The following is a 20,479-nucleotide window of genomic DNA, read 5'->3' as shown; positions in this document are numbered from 1 at the left end:
CCGGCAGACACAGTCGCCTCCCAGCAGGGCCGATGAGTGCAGCCAGGAGGCAGGGCCTGGGGGAGTGGGTCTCTGGGGTATCTAGGGGGCTGCTGGGCTGTGAGAGGCTGGGGAAAATCTGTGTGTTGGGGCACTAAGGAGTGGGGGGTTCTGTGTGGGGTGCTGGGCAGTTGTGGTGGGGCTGTGGACAGGGGGGCACTGGATGGGGTGATGGTGTGCAGGGCACTGTGCCTTTGTAGCAGGGTCTGGAGGGCGGCGCTGGGCATAGCGGGTCCGAGGGGGGTCTGGCCATAGGGAATCGGAGGGCGGGGGGGTGTTCTGGTGTTGGGAGGGGATGTGTGGTGCGGCACGGTCCGCGCCGCGAGGGGAAGGGGCAGGCTGGCAGCACAGGGCCGGGCAGGCCACTGTGCATCTGGCAACTGCCGGTTTGTAAATAGTGCCCTTGCACTGGGCTGGGCAGAGCGGGGCCACGCCATACCCGTGCCTGCCCCCTCGCTCCAGGGACTGACCCCCCCTGCACCATGCTCCATTGGCCCCATGGGGGCTCACAAATATGTTTGGCACTGGGCCCACAGAAGGTTAATCCGGCCCTGGCTCCACCACCGGGCATACTGCTCATGTACAAGAGACCTCTCCACGTAGAATCATGGCCATCCGTGACCATGGTGGTAACTTATGTACTTCACCTAAAGATAACAATCAAGTCCTTTAATTTCCATAAAGATCTGTACAAATTGGACACAAACCCCTCCGCAGATGCTTTGGATCAATTCTTCCGAAATACTACATGACTGCAAATTTCTGTAGCCCATTATGGAAACCTTGACGCATGCCATGGAGGATGAGTTAATTGAGGTGACTATGAATATGAAAGTGGGGACAGCCCCTAGGCCAGATGGTTTCCCTGCTAAATTCTTTTGGCGCCTCCTTGACCTCTTATCTGACAAAATGCTTAAACTGATTAATGAGTCACTTCTAGAAGGCACCTTTTCCCCCTATGCTGAGGGAAGCCCTAACCTCAGTTATTCCTCAACCAGGAAGAGATGCCACATTATGTTCCAGTTAGAGGCCAGTTTCACTTATTAATAGTGACATCAAAACATTGGCAAAAGTTATCACGACGAGACTGGGAAAGGTCTGGGGTTCTGCCATACACCCAAATCAAGTTGGGTTTGTCAGAGGCCAGTATGGCTCTGATAACCTTCGACAACTCGTTGATATGACAGCAGTGAAATATGATGACCCCAAACCACAAGTCGTATTAGCCTGACATGCAGAAAAGGCTTTTGCCAGAGTGGACTGAAGGTATGTGTTTTAGACCCTACAAAAATTTGGATTTGGACCCACATTTAGTTCCTGGATCCAACTGTTATATTCTCACTCAACCTCCCAGACCGCAGCCAATAGCTGTATGAGCTCATCCAGATATTTGAGGCATACAACTTGGTTCCATGGAGTATAAACTGATGTTATATGCAGACAATACCCTTTTATATATATACAAATGAGAAACCTCTATTCCAGCCCTCCTATCACTAATCCAAAAATTTGGAGCAATAACTAGTTACAAAATCAACTGTGAAAAATCGTAACTATGGGAAATCTCTTGGTTGTCATGGAGTGAGGCTTTTTCCTCAATGGAATTTCTATAGCCAAAATGATACAATTAAAAGTATCTGGGTGTAAAAGTACAAAGACACATTAACAAACCAGTGAAGATAAATTTAGATCCTGGGCTCTCTGCAATAACTAATGATACAAATAGGTGACACCTTCTCTCCCTGTGGGAAAGGGTTAAGACAATACAAATGAATATTGTAAAGCAGCCTACTGGTATATATCCCTCCATCTTATTTCAGAAAATTTAGCCACATTATTAGAGCCTTTCTGTGGGGCCGTGGTCAACACCCATGACCCATTGGTCCTGGCATGCTAACACCCTCATGCCCACCTGGGTGGAAATGAAAGGGTATTAAGGACCTGGGGATTACAGTGGATAAGAAGCTGGATATGAGTCAGCAGCGTGCCCTTGTTGCCAGAAGGCTAATGGCATATTGGGCAGCATTAGTAGGAGCATTGATAGCAGATTGAGGGAAGTGATTGTTCCCCTCTAATCGACACTGGTGAGGCCACATCTGGAGTACAGTGTCAAGTCCCCCCCGTCCCCCCTCCCACTACAGAAAGGATGTGGACAAATTGGAGAGAGTCCAGCGAAAAGCAACGAAAATTATTTACGGGCTGGGACACATGACTTATGAGGAGAGACTGAGGGAACTAGGATTGTTTAGTTTGCACAAGAGAAGAGTGAGGTGGGATCTGATAGCAGCCTTCAACTACCTGAAGGGGGGTTCCAAAGAGGATGGACCTCGGCTGTTCTCAGTGGTGGCAGATGACAGAACAAGGAGCAGTGGTCTCAAGTTGCAGTGAGGGAGGTTTAGGTTGGATATTAGGAAAAACTTTTTCACTAGGAGGGTGGTGAAGCACTGGAATGAGTTCCCGAGGGAGGTGGTGGAATCTCAATCCTTAGAGGTTTTTCAGGCCTGGCTTGACAAAGCCCTGGCTGGGATGATTTGGTCAGGGTTAGTCCTGCTTTGAGCAGGGGGTTGGATGAGATGATCTCCTGACGTCCCTTCCAACCCTAATCTTCTGCGATTCTAATGCATCCAATTCCCCCCATAGTCAGGGATGAGGGCTTTGTCTCTTTTCTAACACAAAAGCAGCAATATGACCCGCCACCCTCCGCGGAGCAGCAACACTTACAATTAAAACACTTGCTAACATATCAGTTTGGTCCAGCTGCCCTAGGACACTCTACTAGTCTGGTGTGCTTTGTGAAAGCGAGTTATCCCAGCCCTTAACGAACCCCAACAGCAGCGCACAACCCCGGCTATGCCGGCTTCCGCCAAAGATTCTTTGGACTGTGCAGATGGGGGGCCTTGTCCTCTGATGGTTGCTGGTGCTGTAATAAAGAAAAAGGAACCCTGATGCACGTGCTATGCGATTCTCCAACAGCTGTGGAAAGTGGTGGACGGACACGAGTGAAAATAGTGCTTGGCTTCAGCGGGAAAGTATTTCCTACCTTACATACCTACAACGCTGGGTTTTACTACAGTACAAGGGCTTTGGCGCTTGAGGGCTGCGCCGATTACCAAGCGCACAATTGTACAAAAAGGGAGGAGTAGGCTAATGCCCAGACCAGAGCAGAGGGAGTCAGAGCGGTTTGAGTTAGCAGCAAAGGAAAAAAAAATCGCCCTTTGAGGTAGAGAGCACGGATATGAATCTGAAGAAACGTGGGCCCCGTTTCTTCATACGTTTGGAGAAAGAATGCTGAGACAGCTCAAATGATGCCAGACTTCCATTCCACCGGATCTCGATTTCACCCCTTCTTCCTGCCCCCCTCCACCGGTCCCCTCCTTTCCTTTTTTGACTCTGTGTGTATATCTTTATTTTTTTATGGTTATCCCCACCCTAAGTTGTTAAATCTGTGCAAGTGTCTGATTTTGCATTGTCTGGGCATGCAGCTTTGACAAGACATCAAGTTGCATAATTTTAATGGCTATCCTGTGACTTGCAGTATTTGGTCCCATATACAAGCTGTAGGTCATTTCCCTTTTTGTATAGTCTAATGTTGGTTTCTTTATGAAAATTAATAAAAATTAAAATCACCAAAAAAAAAAATTCACCTATTGAAAAATCAAACCAAACCACTGGGCTCAGCGGCCAACTCCAAGGGGCAGGGGAATAATTACCCATACTGGGCAGGCCCTGCCCCAAGGTTTGAAAAGGTTAATGTTAACTGCTCAGTGCCTCAGTTTCCCCACCTGTAAAATCAGGACCGCACAGATTAGACGGGGGATCCTCTGAAGATTAACTCTTTAGTGTCTGTAAACCGTTAGGTGGGCAAAGTGTTTTTGTCCTTTAACGGCTATTACACAGTAGAGCATGTCCCAGTGTCTCTCACATGCTGCTATGCAGTACACAGGAGTGGGGCTTGGCATATATAGGGAGATCACTATGTGGCCACAAAACCCTCCATGGTTTACAAAATGCATTCCTCCCCCAGATTAGGCAACCCAGATTAAAGTGTTTGGCAAAAGACTATCATAAAAATCTCACAGCCTCAGACAGACAGGAAAGGGAGTCTGCAGCAGAGTGAGAGGCATGAAAGTGACCCAAAGGGACCAGTCAAAATTACTGTCACACAGACACCCTCCCTTTTGATCGGGAGACAATGCACTGGCTAAATGAATGATCTGGGTCACTGAGAAATAGTACTTCACGTTTCCCTCAGCAAAAGGCACTGCAGGCCCAGCGTGGTCACAGTAGAACCATAGGCCCGGCCCTGGCCCCACCTCTGCCCCTAACTCACGCTGGGACCTTAGGCACACTTCACGTGGCTTCTCAGTGACTCACTTTCCTCATCTGGATACAGAGAACAAAATCATCCACCTTGCAGGCTTGGAGGTTTATTAACCGTTTAGTCCCTGACCCTTCAGTGATGCAGGATCAGAACTGTCTATTATTCATATCCTTTGTTTATCCACAACAGTGTGACTTTCTGTTTGCTGCGACACAATGTCTTTGAGCGTGTCTGCACAACCATTAATCCGCGGCTAGCTGGGGTGTGAATCTACCCTGCACTAGCCTGCCACGGACTGACTGTCCATGTGGCTCTTGCTGGTGCACATTAGCAGTTCATTGACGTGCTTTGATTAGCCGTTTCCAAGAGGACTAGCTGAAAGTGCACTAACAGTTTGCTGCAAACTAAAAGTTTGTGCAGTCAGGCCCTTCCTGGGGTCTCACGGCTGTCACATCTCCACCAGTCCAGATTAGATTCGATCAGTTTACATGCATAAAGATGGGGGTTTTTCTGACTGCCATTTTATGCAAATTACAACCGAGATCTGAAAGTCAAGCGGAGTTCCTTGTGGTTCACACATCACCATCACCAACCATAGTTCTGGGATAGATTCACTCCCATGCCCCGTGCCCTATATACCTCTCTGGCAGAGAAGAGGGGCCAGAACTGGGCCCAAAGGTCCAGAGGGGAATTTCCCCAGCACAGGTACAGTGTGGGGCTGCCCTTAAAGGCTCTACCATGTCCCCTTCACACAGGGCCTGTCAGGGTGGGAGGGGAAACGTCAGAGAAGCTCCATAGTACATGGCCCTACAGAGGTTCCGGGCTGCTCTTGAGCACAGAGCAGCCTACAGGCAACTCTATATGAGGTGGCTATAAATTAGAGCACCCCTGGGACTGCTCTAATTTATGCCAGGGACTGTACAGGCCCTCAGAGAAGCCCACAATCTTGAGTGTTCAAAGCTGGTTTACAGCCACTTTAGCCCTCCCCGCCAGGGCCGGTGCAACCACTAGGCGAACTAGGCGGTCGCCTAGGGCGCCAAGTGGTTGGGGATGGCGGTGGAGCGGAGGTGAGCTGGGGCAGGGGGGCACAAGGAGGGCCGCCTGCAGCAAGTAACGCGCACAGGGGAACCGCTCCCCGCCCCAGCTCACCTCTGCTCCATCTCCTCCTCTGAGCAGCGCCCCGCTCTGCTTCTCTCCCTCCCAGGCTTGCGCGCCAAACAGCTGATTGGCAGAAGCGGCAGGACGCTCGGGGAGGAGGCGGAGCAGAGGTGAGCTGGGGCGGGGAGCTGCTGCACGCGGCTCCCCGGTCCGAGGGGAGGGGGCGGCAGGGAGTTGCCGCGGGGGGGGGGGAACGGCGCGGCGCAAGGTGGAAGTTCCGCCTAGGACGTGAAACCTCCTTGCACCGGCCCTAATCCCCGCGCTGCTGGAGGCCCAGCACAGCATCTTAACTGCCGCCCCCAGTTACATCTGTGTAACTCCACTGCCCGCAGCACTCACTCCCGTTAACCCTGCAGAGCTGAAAGAGCTAGTGGACAGCAGGCTGGATTCCACCCTGCCACTGCAGTTGCACCGGGGAGTGGGGAATCGGGCCCACTCTAAGTTGGTGTACCATGCCCCTTAGCACAGGTTTCACCAGCTCCCACTCCTCTTGGAATCTGGCCCGGGGATCACAGCTCTGCTCCACCTCCAGTAGGAGACCAGCGCCGTTCAAGTACAGTTGTTACCAGACTCTGGAATATGAACGAGAGGCTGTGTGGCAGCTCTCCAGCACCACTTCCTGCAAGCCATAACCCTCCGTGGGATCAGAGGGCAACCAAAAGAAACTGCACCATCTGCTCAAGAAACTCCCTGAAAAAGCACAAGAACAAATCCGCACAGACACACCCCTGGAACCCCGACCTGGGATATTCTATCTGCTACCCAAGATCCATAAACCAGGAAATCCTGGGCGCCCCATCGTCTCAGGCATTGGCACCCTGACAGCAGGATTGTCTGGCTATGTAGACTCCCTCCTCCGGCCCTACGCTACCAGCACTCAAGCTACCTTCGAGACACCACTGACTTCCTAAGGAAACTTCAATCCATCGGTGATCTTCCTGAAAACACCATCTTGGCCACTATGGATGTAGAAGCCCTCTACACCAACATTCCACACACAGATGGACTACAAGCCGTCAAGAACACTATCCCCGATAATGTCACGGCTAACCTGGTGGCTGAACTTTGTCCTCATCCATAACTATTTCACATTTGGGGACAATGTTTACCTTCAAATCAGCGGCACTGCTATGGGTACCCGCATGACCCCACAATATGCCAACATTTTTATGGCTGACTTAGAACAACGCTTCCTCAGCTCTCGTCCCCTAATGCCCCTACTCTACTTGCGCTACATTGATGACATCTTCATCATCTGGACCCATGGAAAAGAAGCCCTTGAGGAATTCCACCATGATTTCAACAATTTCCATCCCACCATCAATCTCAGCCTGGACCAGTCCACACAAGGAGATTCACTTCCTGGACACTACGGTGCTAATAAGCGATGGTCACATAAACACCACCCTATACCGGAAACCTACTGACCGCTATTCCTACCTACATGCCTCCACACCACACGATCCATTGTCTACAGCCAAGCTCTGCGATACAACCGCATTTGCTCCAACCCCTCAGACAAAGACAAACACCTACAGGATCTCTATCAAGCATTCTTACAACTACAATACCCACCTGCTGAAGTGAAGAAACAGATTAACAGAGCCAGAGGACTACCCAGAAGTCACCTACTACAGGACAGGCCCAACAAAGAAAATAGCAGAATGCCACTAGCCGTCACCTTCAGCCCCCAACTAAAACCTCTCCAACGCATCATCAAGGATCTACACCCTATCCTGAAGGACGACTCATCACCCTCACAGATCTTGGGAGACAGGCCAGTCCTTGCCTACAGACAGTCCCCCAACCTGAAGCAAATACTCACCGGCAACCACACACCACACAAAGAACCACTAACCCAGGAGCCTATCCTTGCAACAAAGCCCTTTGCCAACTGTGTCCACATATCTATTCAGGGGACACCATCACAGGGCCTAATCACATCAGCCACACTATCAGAGGCTTGTTCACCTGCACATCTACCAATGTGATATATGCCCTCATGTGCCAGCAATGCCCCTCTGCCATGTACATTGGTCAAACTGGACAGTCTCTACGTAAAAGAATAAATGGACACAAATCAGATGTCAAGAATTATAACATTCAAAAACCAGTCGGAGAACACTTCAATCTCTCTGGTCACTCGATTACAGACCTAAACGTGGCAATTCTTCAATAAAAATATTTAAAAAAAGATTCCAATGAGAGACTGCTGAATTGGAATTAATTTGCAAACTGGATACAATTAACTTAGGCTCGAATAGAGACTGGGAGTGAATGGGTCATTACACAAAGTAAAACTATTTCCCCATGTTTATCCCTCCCCCCCCACGTTCTTGTCAACTGCTGGAAATGGCCCACCTTAATTATCACTACAAAAGGTCCCCCCCTCCCAGCTCTCCTACTGGTAGTAACTCACCTTAAGTGCTCATGCTCCTTACAGTGTGTATGGGTAACACCCATTGTTTCATGTTCTCTGTGTATATAAATCTCCCCACTGTATTTTCCACTGAATGCATCCGACAAAGTGGGCTGTAGCTCACGAAAGCTCATGCTCAAATAAATGGGTTAGTCTCTAAGGTGCCACAAGTCCTCCTGTTCTTTTTGCGAATACAGACTAACACGGCTGCTACTCTGAGACTCTGGAGTGGTTCCTGAAGGCAGGTTTCACCCCTGCTGCTGCAGTGTATTTTCCCACAGGACTTTGAACAGTGCGATTTCAAGCTACACTGCACGACATTGTCACAGCTTTTAATCCCATGCTCTGGGGCAAATTCAGAGGCAAGTTTCAGAAGCTCTAGACGGAGCTCAAATTAGCTCAACATACACCTTTAGCCAACCCCATCAACACAGGTGTGGCACCGGCTTAACCTCCTATAAATACCTAGGACTACCAAGGGTCCATTTACCCTGCAACTGGGAGCTGGCACATTAAAAGGAGCAGGGAAGACAGGGGTAGCATGGGTGGTGCCTAGGGCTAGCCACCCGAATACATACCCGGAGGCTCCAGGCGGGTTTGTACTTGGGCGGTGAGCCGGAGCTGCCGCCCACGGCTACTCCCAGCTACGCTGCTATTTTTAGCATGCTAGCCCCAGCAGAGCTAGTGCATGTCTGCCTACCCAACTCGCTGCAGCGTACAAATACCCAAAGACTGATACCCACATACCACTGCGTAGCTTACACAACCCTCCTGACACATCACTGCTAATTCAGGCCTGTGTCTGTAATTATTTAATCAACAAGCACTCCCCCATAGGAAGGTGCAAGGCGCTGACAGCCAAATTTCTAGGATATGGTGAGGAAGACACAGGCACGTTTAACAGCTGCTTTCACCTCACCCCGCTGCATCTGATAAGCACCCACGTGGCTGAAGTTCGCTCATGCAAATCAGAGCGATATGAGAATTACCAACAATGCAAAGGGTAGTTCTGCCCTGAGGTACAAGGCGGTGTGTCAGGGGACTGGCATGTTACAATGACAAATAGCTGAATGCATGGGAATAGGAGAGGCCTTCCAGTCTTATTGTCGGGGGAACCTGCATGTGCGCTGTGGGTAGAAGCAGGCTGGGTGAGATGCATCTGCAGAGCTGCACATGGGGGAACTGGGACTGCAGCAGGGCAGGAGAGCAGTGCATTGATTGGCAAAGCAGGAGCGGAGGAGGACTGGAGTAGCAGGGGGTGTGGCAGGTCACAACTGAGGTGCATTTGCAGAGCTGGTTTGGTGTTCAGATGGCAATGCAAAGAAAGGGGACAGACAGACATGAACGGGAAGGGGAGATGGAAGGTGGCTATGCAACCTGCCATATAGATTGCAACTCTAGTGCTATTGATTTCACGGCCAGTCTAGCTCAAGTCACCACAGACCCCTCAGAACCGCCTGGAATCATCCAGCCACAGATTAAACGGGGAGGAGCATCCATTACATATAAGCCTATGGCTCTGAGCACAGGCCAGGCAGCCTGCATCAGGGAAGGGTAAGAACCTGATCAAGCGATGCAGCAACTCCCCACGACAAACACGAGATAAAAGAAACAGGAACTGAAATGTGCTTAAGACAGCTCCTGGATAAACCACCAAAATGAAAGGAGAACACAGCATGACAGCCCACTTACTACTTCCAGCTCTGAATCAGGCAATGGCCAAGCAGAAAACAACCATAGTCCCCTGAAACAGGGTTAATTCTGCTCAGTCCATTCCATCCATAGATCTTAAAACACTTGGTGATGGTGGGGGAGTGTCATGATCCCCACTCTTTAGCCTCACAGCAATCCTGTGGGGTACACCAGCATTATCCCCATTTTACTGATGGGAAGACCGAGGCACAGGAGCGGGGAACTATTTCACCAAGATCACTCAGAAAGAGAACCTCGGTGTCCTGTCTTCCAGCTCCACGCTCTAGCCACTACCCCATGCTGTTTCCCTTTACAGGAGCATTCTCCATCTCTCCATTGTGTATCGAATCCTACCCAGTAACGAACATTTCCTGCCCGCCTCATGATTCTTTACTTCTCTGCCCCTCTGCTGCTATTTCTCTCGGCGGCTGAATTAGCTGAATCTACAGGGATCAGTTGGTCGGAAAGACGCTGAGCAATACATAAAAGTGGAATCATCCATCCACACATGCTGTTTTATTAAGGTTCCCTGTCAACGGCCTGTCTTATCAAGTTTCCCTCTCACAAACAAGGCAGCAATCTTCACTCCAGCCCCTACGCTCCTACCCAGTAACGAACATTTCCTGCCCGCCTCATGATTCTTTACTTCTCTGCCCCTCTGCTGCTATTTCTCTCGGCGGCTGAATTAGCTGAATCTACAGGGATCAGTTGGTCGGAAAGACGCTGAGCAATACATAAAAGTGGAATCATCCATCCACACATGCTGTTTTATTAAGGTTCCCTGTCAACGGCCTGTCTTATCAAGTTTCCCTCTCACAAACAAGGCAGCAATCTTCACTCCAGCCCCTACGCTCTGCCAGGCAACCAAGATGAAGAAACACATGCTGCTGAGACACTCAATTCTTTCCCTTTTCCACCCCCAACAGGCTTTTTATAGAAGCAACAACAACAACAAAACCACAAGTAAATAATCCAGTACCTTATTTTTTTTTTTTAGCTGCGAGATCTGAATTCTGAAGCCCAGCGCTCCATTCCCCCTTCTCTAGCTTCCTCCACTGTCAGAGTTAGCTACGGGTGTGCTGCTTGCTGGGGAACTTCCTCAAATGCTGCTACAGCAACCGGGAACTTACCAGAAAAGAAAAAAACACACACACACACACACACGACATTAACAATTGTACTCTTATGAGAGCATGTTGCAATGACTTTCATTTAAATGCAGGCTGCCAGAGCCTTCAGCCATTCGTTTAAGATAATTAAGATGATCTGGGGGGGGGGGGGGGGCGGAAAACCCGGCCACCTCCACAATCACAGCCCCAGGAGTGTGAACACCCAGCTCAGAGAGCAGAGATCACAGCCACTCCCACACGCTACCTGGGGCATCTGGGCTAACATGGCCTGGAGCACACACTGCTATTGACACTGCTTAGCAGTGCCCACAACCCCCTCCTGAGTCACACGGCTCACTCCTGCTCCACATGACCAGAGGCCAGTGACTCTGCCTGACCTGGGGACTCTCCTCCTTCCTCTTTAGCCCTGATGGCTCTTTTTGTCATTTCTTTACAAACATGCTTCACGTCTTAGCCAACCAACCAAAAAAGAATGGAGAGAAACGGAGACTGGGGTGTGTAATTTATAACAGGTGCCTTTGTGCGGGGCTCTTGGGCAGCCTAGAAAGGTCTACAATGCTGGCTCACTGGACGGGTGTCTTTTTGCATACCCCTAACCAACATGGTAGGCCAACAAAGCTTTGTAATGTAGATCTGGTGCTGGTCCAGTATGTTCTCAGACGCTTCAGAGAAAGGAGTAAGAACCCTGCAATAGAAGACTGGGATAATGTGCATCCCCAGGAGGTCTCACCTTGGCCTCTAACAGTTAGAGATTGGCTTAGATCCTGAAGCATGGAGTTTAATAACCCTGCTAAAATATTTGGCTGCCATTAATTATGATAACAGTGGATATGCTTGATATAAAGCCCTTAAATGTCCAACCCCTTTCTGACTCTCACTGCACATTCAGCCTCAGCAGCACTGCGGTGGACACAGCTGTGTGAAAAGGCACTTCCTTTTGTATTTGTCACCTTTTAATGTCAGCAAATGTCCCCTGGCTCTTAGCAGCACTTCTGAATACTGCTTAAAGAAAAGGAATTTCTTTCGTGAGCTTCATCAGATGCATTCCGATGAAGCGAGCTGTAGCTCACGAAAGCTGCTGCTCAAATAAATTGGTTAGTCGCTAAGGTGCCACAAGTACTCCTGTTCTTTTCGCGAATACAGACTAACATGGCTGCTACTCTGAAACCTGAATACTGCTTGTAACTACTAGCTGGGGTGAGTCATTTCCTCAGGATTTCTGGTGTTCTCCAAGAGGGAAATAATTCAAGAAACACCTTCGCTTTATTCTTGCAATGAACTTTAATTGCCATTCACAAAAAGATTCAAAATTCTGTGTTACGTTTGTGCTGGGGTTGGAAACTGACATCAGCCGTTAGTTTTTTTCCCCCACACAATTATGCTTCTTTTAGAAACCAGCAAGATTTTACACACAAGCAGAGAACACTGGATACATTACAGGACAGACAGAACATTTGTCTCGTCCTAGATTGGGACAGCCATGGCTCTAAAAACTAACAACAGTTAGTACAAATACGTCTGAACACAGCAACAGTGGAGACATTCATTAGCAGCGCTCAGTGCTGTGGGCAGATCTCCGTGAACCAAGTGCAAAGCAATTGATATTTAAATGTTGGTAATTTAGTCTTACCACAAAAGCTCCTCATGTCAGATCTAAGGCGGCTGACTGCAAATTAATTTAATGAGGCAACCCATATTTAGTGAATGTGCAGTTTAGGATATTATAAGTAATTTGTATCACAGCTCCAGATTTTCGGACCTTCAATCGTCACAGGTATGAGAATGCCAAGGCCTCGTCCGAGCAAGAGACGGCATGTGGAATCTGCTGAGCCACGATTGCACCACACTTAATGTGACTCCTCTCTGCGACAGGGGTGAAAACCCTTTAAAAATGGGCCCTCCCAGGCCAGCAAGAGAGCTGGCTTTCTGGGATCCAATTCCCAGAGCAAGCAGGCTGCGGCCGGCCGAAGCTGCAGCAGCAAGGGGCCCTGCATCCAGACAGTAGAAAAGGAACTCAGGGACGCAGAGACAGCAGTCCTGTGCCCAGAGCACTTAAAGGGACAGTAACCTGAACGTGTGTGGGGGGCAGCCAGAGACAGGGCATTAGCCTAGGGAAGAGGACAATGTTACCCGAGCTGGTGTTAGACTCAAAGGGAATCTCATCGGGGCAGACTCCATAACAGAGACTGACTGCTATATAGGGAGGTAGCAATGGCCAGACTGCATTAGACCCACGGCCCAACTATCCCGGCATCCCGCCTCTGACAGTGGCCAACACCAGGTACTCCACACGAAGAGTTAAAACCCCACCGCAGCCGTTGTGGGATAATCTGCTCTCCCCTCCCCTCCCCCTGCTCTCATTATTAGAGATCAGGAGGAAAACTAATTAGAGACTGATTTAAACCCTGAAGCATAAGGTTCATCTCCCTGCCAACAGCTTTATTGTCACTAATTATGACAACCCTGGATATTCTTTATATCCATGCAAATGTCCCATTAGTCTTTGAACCTTGCCGAGTTCTCGAGGTCAATGACATCCAGTGGCAGTGAGTTCCACGGTCTGATTGTATGTCTCGTGTTGGGGGGGAAGGAGTATTTTGTTTGATCAGGTTTTGCATGTCCCTGTCACAGGGTGGCTGGCCCCAGTTAATGAAGTAGATTCAGCGATCCTGCACCAGAGCAGGTGCTCCCAAGTCAGCAGCACCGGAGGCTATAAAAGGCCAGGAAGAGACCCAGTGTGAAAGCCCTGGTGAGGACGAGTAAGGTGAAGTCAGAAAACTGGAGGCAGCCTCGAGGGACTGCAGACCCTTTCTGGAAAGAGGGAGGAATTAGCAGGAAAGCCAGTGGAGGGGCTAGCAAGCTGTCTTTCCTGAGCCAGAGAGAGCCAAGACCAGAAAAGACTGCAGAGGGTGGAAGGCTGAAGGCAGCAGAGGGAGATGCCTGCAGGCTCTCAGAGCTAAAACCAGAGAGCCAGAGGCGACGGGGAAGCACCTGGGGGCTACAAAGGAGCCCTATAGCAGCAGTTCTCAACCAGGGGTCTGGGGCCCTCTGGGGGGCTGCGAGCAGCACCAAAATAAGCCAGAGAGCAGGGCCAGCGTTAGACTCACTGGGGCCTAGGGCAGAAAGCCAAATCCTGAGCCTCACTGCTCAGGGCTGAAGCCAAAGCCTGAACTACTTAGCTTTGCGGGGAACCCTGTGACGTGGGGCCCTGGGCAACTGCTCTGCTTGCTACCCCCTAACGTCGGCCCTGGCTCTTAAGCTATTGAAAACCAGTGGCTGTGGCATGGGTGGGCAGTGGAGTTTATATAGTGGGGGGGCCTCAGAAGGAAAAAGTTTGAGAACCTCTGCACTAGACAGCTAGGTGCAGCAGGACTGAGAGACCAGCAGGACTGAGAGAGACCCATGGGCAGGAAGGCAGAGAGAGCCGGAGATGTGAAGGGTGAGCTGAGGAGCAGCTTTTGGTTGGTTGGTTAAGTTTGGACAATAAACCTAAAGAGACTGTGGGCCTGGCAGCGAACCCGTCACAAGCTGGGGAGAAGCCCTGCCTTGTTACAGTTCCCTTGTTCTTGTGTTCTGTGGCGGGGAGACCAGACGTTCCTGATCCACCTTCTCTCGACCAGCCAGGGTTTTACATCCTTCCATCACGCTTCCTTGATCGGTCTCCTTTCCCCGGTAACAATCTCAGGCTCTTCAATCTCTCAGTCAGGACACCAGGAGGAGGACGTGGCCCAGATTCTCTAGCTAGGATGACTGAACAAGGCCAGTGGTTTGCCTGAGCAGCAAACCATCAGCCTCGGCCTCAGAGCCACCACTGTTGCCCATCCGAGCCCCCGCGGGGGCTGCCAGCCCCAGCGAGGAAACGAAGAGCGATGGTGCCAGGTCGGGGGGGCATCTCAGGGCTGTTGATGCTGCCAGAGAGGGAAGTCCAGGGATCAGAACAACCTGGTTCCCACTGAGCAGTAGTCCGTGCTTCGCCTTCTCGGGTTTTACTTCCATTTCCATAATGATGCCTTCCCATAAGCCCCGGATCAAAGGGGATGCGGTTGCAGGGCAGGCTCCAGCCGACAGCTTCTTGTAAACAAGTTCAGGAACCTTCCCTTTCTCCCCGGGCAGCCCCCTCCCTCCTCTCTGCACATGGCTGAATCCCTCTGTGTATTTGTGCACAGCGGCATGGGGAAGCATCCCGCCACCAGTATGCTGAGCTGCCCTCTGTGACACCTGGCCTGTCCCTCCTTGTCATCTTCCAGCAGACCCCTGACTCCCCTCGCTCCTGGCAAGCTCCCTGGCTTCTCTCCGCTTCCCTTTCCCTGCTCATCCATAGTCCCCGTTTCCTTTCTCTGCCCCCCCCCATGAACTGACCTCAGGCAATATATTGCACGCCCCGCACTGGCTGAGACCAGAACTCAGCACCAGCCAAGGCTCAGCAGGCAGACTTCCATTGCTGCCATGGGCTCCCCAAGGAAAAGGCAGAGCCAAGGGAGGGGAAGAGCTGCCAGGACCCCTGTGGAGCAAGACCCCAGAAGTGGCCGTTTCAAAGGAGGGAATCAGAGGAACAAGGAGGGTCCTTGACAGGCTCGGCCCAATCTGTGAGGCTCAACGCACGGTGACGGGACGGCGACCATCTCGCACAAGAGCCCTGCAGAGGGGCGAAAATGCTCTGTTGACAGCGGCGAAACGAAGGCTGGAGAATCAACACTGCTCTCCGTCTTCACTTGGTGGTTTGAGGGGGCCTGGCCTGGGGGCCAGGTCAGAGAAGGGAGAGCACTCCGGTTACATCTGTTACCATCAGGCAAAGAGGCAGGAGACCAAACCTCAGAAGGAGACACTGAGCGGTGCCGTAGCCTGGCATGCACCAGGCTTTCCCACGCCCTGACATTCGGGCTCAGGGGTGGAGGCGCTGGGTAGGTTGCATCTCTGTGGAAGGCTGGGAGGAAATCTGGACTTCTGAGTGGTACTTTTGGCTTGATCAGAGAGAGTGGGGGTATGCAAACGCTCTGCTCACCTTCCCCCCTGCCTCCCACCAGAGGAGCAAGTCTCAATTAGCATGTTCTCCCTCCGTCTCCTGTTAATCACCCAACCTGCCACAGGCAGGTCTGCTATGGAGGAAGGCCCTAGCAAGCAGCAGCTGGAGTTTTCAGACCAACCTTGATGGTTTTCTCTTGCTCTTTCCTGGAGGGGGGGTTGGGGGAGGGTTGGCTGGCTCCCTCTCTCCAGAAGATTTTCAAGGGTCTCTAATTTCATTCCACATCAGAATGGAAACAAACATCAACACGCCCAATTTTTCATGAAACTCTGCTCTTGTTTTCAGGCCAGCCCTACTCCTCCTTGAAGAACAGCTTCTCCCTACCCCGCAGCTAGAGGCCATAGACTCTCACTGGCAGAGCTTCCAGCCCTCCCACACCCAGCCCCCTAAGTTTGAGAACCCAAAGGCTCAGCACTTCAGCGATTTCCTGCTAGGTCACCATGTATAACCTGGACTGCCCTCCTGATTCAGTCCTTCTGCAGGGCCCTACTCTCACCGATGGCTCATGTCTTCTCCTTCCCTTACTGCTTACTGTATTTTTCACTCCATGCATCTGATGAAGTGGGTTTTAGCCCACGAAAGCTTATGCCCAAATTTCTAAATAAATCTCTAATGTGCCACAAGGACTCCTCATTGTTTTTTGCTGATACAGACTAACACGGTTACCCCTCTGAAACCTTCCTTTCTGTAACTCTGGTGTCTTCATCTCCCAAACTCCACTTTTCTCTGGTGAGTTATCGGATCGTAATTATTTGCTCCAGCCTACATTGCCTGTCTGACCATTTCCTTCCTGTTAAGCATCTTGGTTCTCCTTTCACTGACTGGATGCTTCAAAACTTTGTTGACAGCTTCCCTCTTTCCCTTAGGTGTTTATAAACACCTCAGTCAAGAAGATAACTAGGGCAGAAAGCATTTTATAAACTTAAGCTATGGTGACGAGTACCATAGAAATCCCTATAAATTCGATATATAGGAGAATGGTTTCCTGCCCCTCCGCCCCCCACTGAAATGCAGCCATCACTGGGGTGGAATTAGCACTTGTTTAACCACACACAGCTTACCCCACACAACAGTCTAAGACAGGAGGTGGAGAAAAATAAGGGGGAAATTCAAGGAGGCAGAAGGCAATTACCCAATTGGAATTGGACTTGATCATGGTCTATTCCATCTACTCAGGGAGACGACAGCTGATGCTAGGGGGCTCTTTTTTCGAGCATACAAAGGCAAAGCAAGATCCAACGGCTGGCCACTGAAGTCAGCAAAGTTCAAACTAGAAATAAGAGGGTTTTGTTTTTTGTTTTTTTAAAAACAATGAAGGCAATTAACCACCGCTTCCAGCTTGGGTGTGGTGGATTCTCAATCACCTGACATCTTAAAGTCCAGCTCAAGCTTAAAATCAGGCTCTGTCTAGAAGCTATGCTCTAGTGCAGGGACGGCCAACCTGGGGCTCTGGAGCCCCATGCAGCTCTTCAGAAGTGAATATGCGGCTCCTTGTCTAGGCACCGATTCCGGGGCCGGAGCTACAGGGGCCAACTTTCCAATGTGCCGGGGGGGGGCTCACTGCTCAACCCCCTGTCTCTGCCACAGGCCCTGCCCCCACTCCACCCCTTCCCGCCCCCTCTCCTGAGCCTGCCGTGCCCTCACTCCTGCCCCTCCCTCCCAGAGCCTCCTGCACGCCACGAAACAGCTGATCAGGAGGGCACTGATCAGCGGGGCTGCCAGTGGGGCAGGGAGCTGACGGGGGGCTGCTGACGTATTACTGAGACTCTTCGGTAATGTACATTGGTAAATTCTGTCTCCTTCTTAGGCTCACGTTGGCCACCCCTGGTCTAGTTCAACCACAAGTTATTGGGCTTGACAAAGGGATCACTCTGAAATTCTCTAACCTTTGCCATGCAGGAGGTCAGACTAGCTGATTATTACTGTCCATTCTGGCCTTAAAAATCTACCCCCCTAGACTGAACACTGCAGCTAAGACATTTGCTCTTGTGAAAAATACAACACACTTATTAATGACCAGTGGTGGTCTAGGCCTCAGTTATCTCTTTCCTTTGGGGTCTCTCTGAGGCTTGAAATAGCACCGCTCACAGTGGGATCTGAGCACCGCAAAACACTCGCTAACAGCCACAAGAGTTCACCCAACATGGAAACCCATCCAGGGATGTGAACACCACGGAAGGTGTTAGGAATACAGAAAACGGACTTTATAAACATACAAAGGGGGACATAGATTCAAAATCTCCCCCCCCCACCCCACCCCCCCAGTTACATTAGTATGAAGGAAGCAAATTAATCTTTCAGGGCAAACCATCTGGAACTCCTTCAAAGGCCTACCTCACGTCTTCAGTGACGCCCACAAGAAGGGAGTTGGATTGTAGTTTTGCACAGAAAGAGGACTCCGCCAAGTCAGCCCCACCTCTGGTTTCCCCAGTCATCCCGTCGTCTACCATTGCTAATTATTTATTGAGCACCAGTGACACCTCCTTCCACTACTCTGGATTTTAAACCTTTTGAGGCAGTGACTCTCTTTATATCACAAAAACAATCGCCCAAACAGGCGTGAATAGTGACCTGCTGGCAGTGATTGAATGGGCCATGGAGCCCGAGGTATCCCTCTTACCTCAGGATACGGAGCCCAAAGATCCGGGGAGGTTTAGATTGGATATTAGGAAAAACCTTTTCCACTAAGAGGGTGGTGAAACACTGGAATGGGTTACCTAGGGAGGTGGTGGAATCTCCTTCCTTAGAGGTTTTTTAAGGTCAGGCTTGACAAAGCCCTGGCTGGGATGATTTAACTGGGAATTGGTCCTGCTTCGAGCAGGGGGTTGGACTAGATGACCTTCTGGGGTCCCTTCCAACCCTGATATTCTATGATTCTATGATCAGAGAGTGTGGGCACATCGGTGTGTGGGTGCGGGGGTCCGACGGTTCCTGGTTGTCCCTTCTCTGAAGCAACTGATGACCTTCCGCTCAAGAGCTGCCGATCTGACACCTTTCACTGGCACTTAAGAACAAAAGCTCACTGGTTTGAGCATTGGCTTGCTAAACACACAGTTGTGAGTTCAATCCTTGAGGGGGCCATTTAGGGATTGGGGGCAAAAATTGGGGATTGGTCCTGCTTTGAGCAGGGGTTAGACTAGATGACCTCCTGAGGTCCCTTCCAACCCTGATATTCTATGATTCTATGAAAAGAACATAAGAACGGCCACACTGCGTCAGACCAAAGGTCCCTCTAGCCCAGTATCCTGTCTTCCGACAGTGGCCAATGCCAGGTGCTCCAGAAGGAATGAACAGAACAGGGAATCATCAAGTGATCCATCCCCTGTCGCTCATTCCCAGATTCCAGCAAACAGAGTCTAGGGACACCACTGTTACCCATCCTGGCTAATAGCCATTGATGGACCTATCCTCCATGAACTTCTCTCGTTCTTTTTTGAACCCTGTTATAGTTTTGGTTTTCACATCATCCTCTGGCAAGGAGTTCCACAGGTTGACTGTGTTGTGTGAAAAATACCTTTTGTTTGTTTTAAACCTGCTGCCTATTCATTTCACTTGGTGACCCCTAGTTCTTGTGTTATGAGAAGTAAACACTTCCTTATTTACTTTCTCCACACCAGTCATGATTTTATGGACCTCTGTCATATCCCCTTAGTTGTCTATTTTCCAAGCTGAAAAGTCCCAGTCTTATTAATCTCTCCTCATACGGAAGCTGTTCCATCATTTTTGTTGCCCTTTTCTGAACCAATTCCAATATATCATCTTTGAGATGGGGCAATCACATATGCACGCAGTGTTCAAGGTGTGGGTGTACCATGGATTTATATAGAGGTAGTATGATATTTTCGGTCTTATTACCTGTGTCTTTCGTAAGGATTCCCAACGCTCTGTTTGCGTTTTTGACTGCCACTGCACATGGAGTGGATACACTTAATACACTAAAAAGAATGTTAAATCATAAATAGAAATCATGGCCTTTTAATTTATTTTAAAATCAGTTGAAAATACAACTTTTGAGGAGATCTCGTTTCTATTCCTGGCTCCCATGTACTCTTGGGCAAGTCATGTAAATCTCTGTGCCTCAGTTTCCCCAGCTGACAAATGGAGGCACCTCCCTTCCGTGCTGCAACGATTCATTCTTTACCGTTTGTGAGGCTCTCGAATGCTGGGATTACGTGGGCCAAAGAAGGACAAAGGCTGTTAGAAACACAGGCCTAGGTTTTAAAAAGAGTTGCATAAAGTCCGGCTCCTAAATCAACACCAAGCACTTAACAGACTGGCTTTCAGAAGCGCTGAGTATCCAGCAACTATGAACAAGAACTGCCGGCCACTCCGCCCTTATGAAAATCAGGCTACCATTGAGGTGCCGAAAGGTGGATTTTGGAGCCTGTTTGGTGCCTAAACGCGCTGCTATTAACGCTTCAAAAGGCAAAGACCGAAATCTGTTTGGCAAGTCATCATCTTTTCTCTGCTTATCCCACTCGCTGGTTTACTTTAAGCAGTAAAAGAAAATCCTGAGCATTACAAAGGTTGCTAGTATCAGGGGGTAGCCGGGTTAGTCTGCATCCACAAAAACAACAAGGAGTCCGGTAGCACCTTTAAGACAAACAGATTTATTTGAGCATAAGCTTTCGTGGGTAAAAACCTCACTTCTTCAGATGCATGGAGTGAAAGTTACAGATGCAGACATAAATCTACTG

General features: G+C 50.0%; 1 protein-coding gene across 2 annotated transcripts in view; it reads right to left on the bottom strand.

The window, feature by feature from the left end:
* The window catches only part of ARAP1 (ArfGAP with RhoGAP domain, ankyrin repeat and PH domain 1), a 228,506-nt gene that overhangs the window by 179,631 nt on the left and 28,396 nt on the right, over positions 1-20,479 (bottom strand). Inside the window, exon 1 of one of the 2 annotated variants that reach the window (XM_084630992.1) lies at positions 10,609-10,674. The exons of the other annotated variant lie outside the window; for it this stretch is intronic. The gene's annotated coding sequence lies outside the window, so the exon portion shown is untranslated. Of the gene's footprint in view, positions 1-10,608; positions 10,675-20,479 lie in introns of those variants that run through there. 2 annotated transcript variants of the gene reach the window in all.

The sequence above is a fragment of the Lepidochelys olivacea genome (genome assembly GCF_965140295.1).
Source record: "Lepidochelys olivacea isolate rLepOli2 genome assembly, chromosome: 1".
Taxonomy (NCBI): domain Eukaryota; kingdom Metazoa; phylum Chordata; order Testudines; family Cheloniidae; genus Lepidochelys; species Lepidochelys olivacea.
The sequence above is the reverse complement of the archived record's forward strand: the minus strand, read 5'-3'. Positions and strand labels throughout refer to the sequence as shown.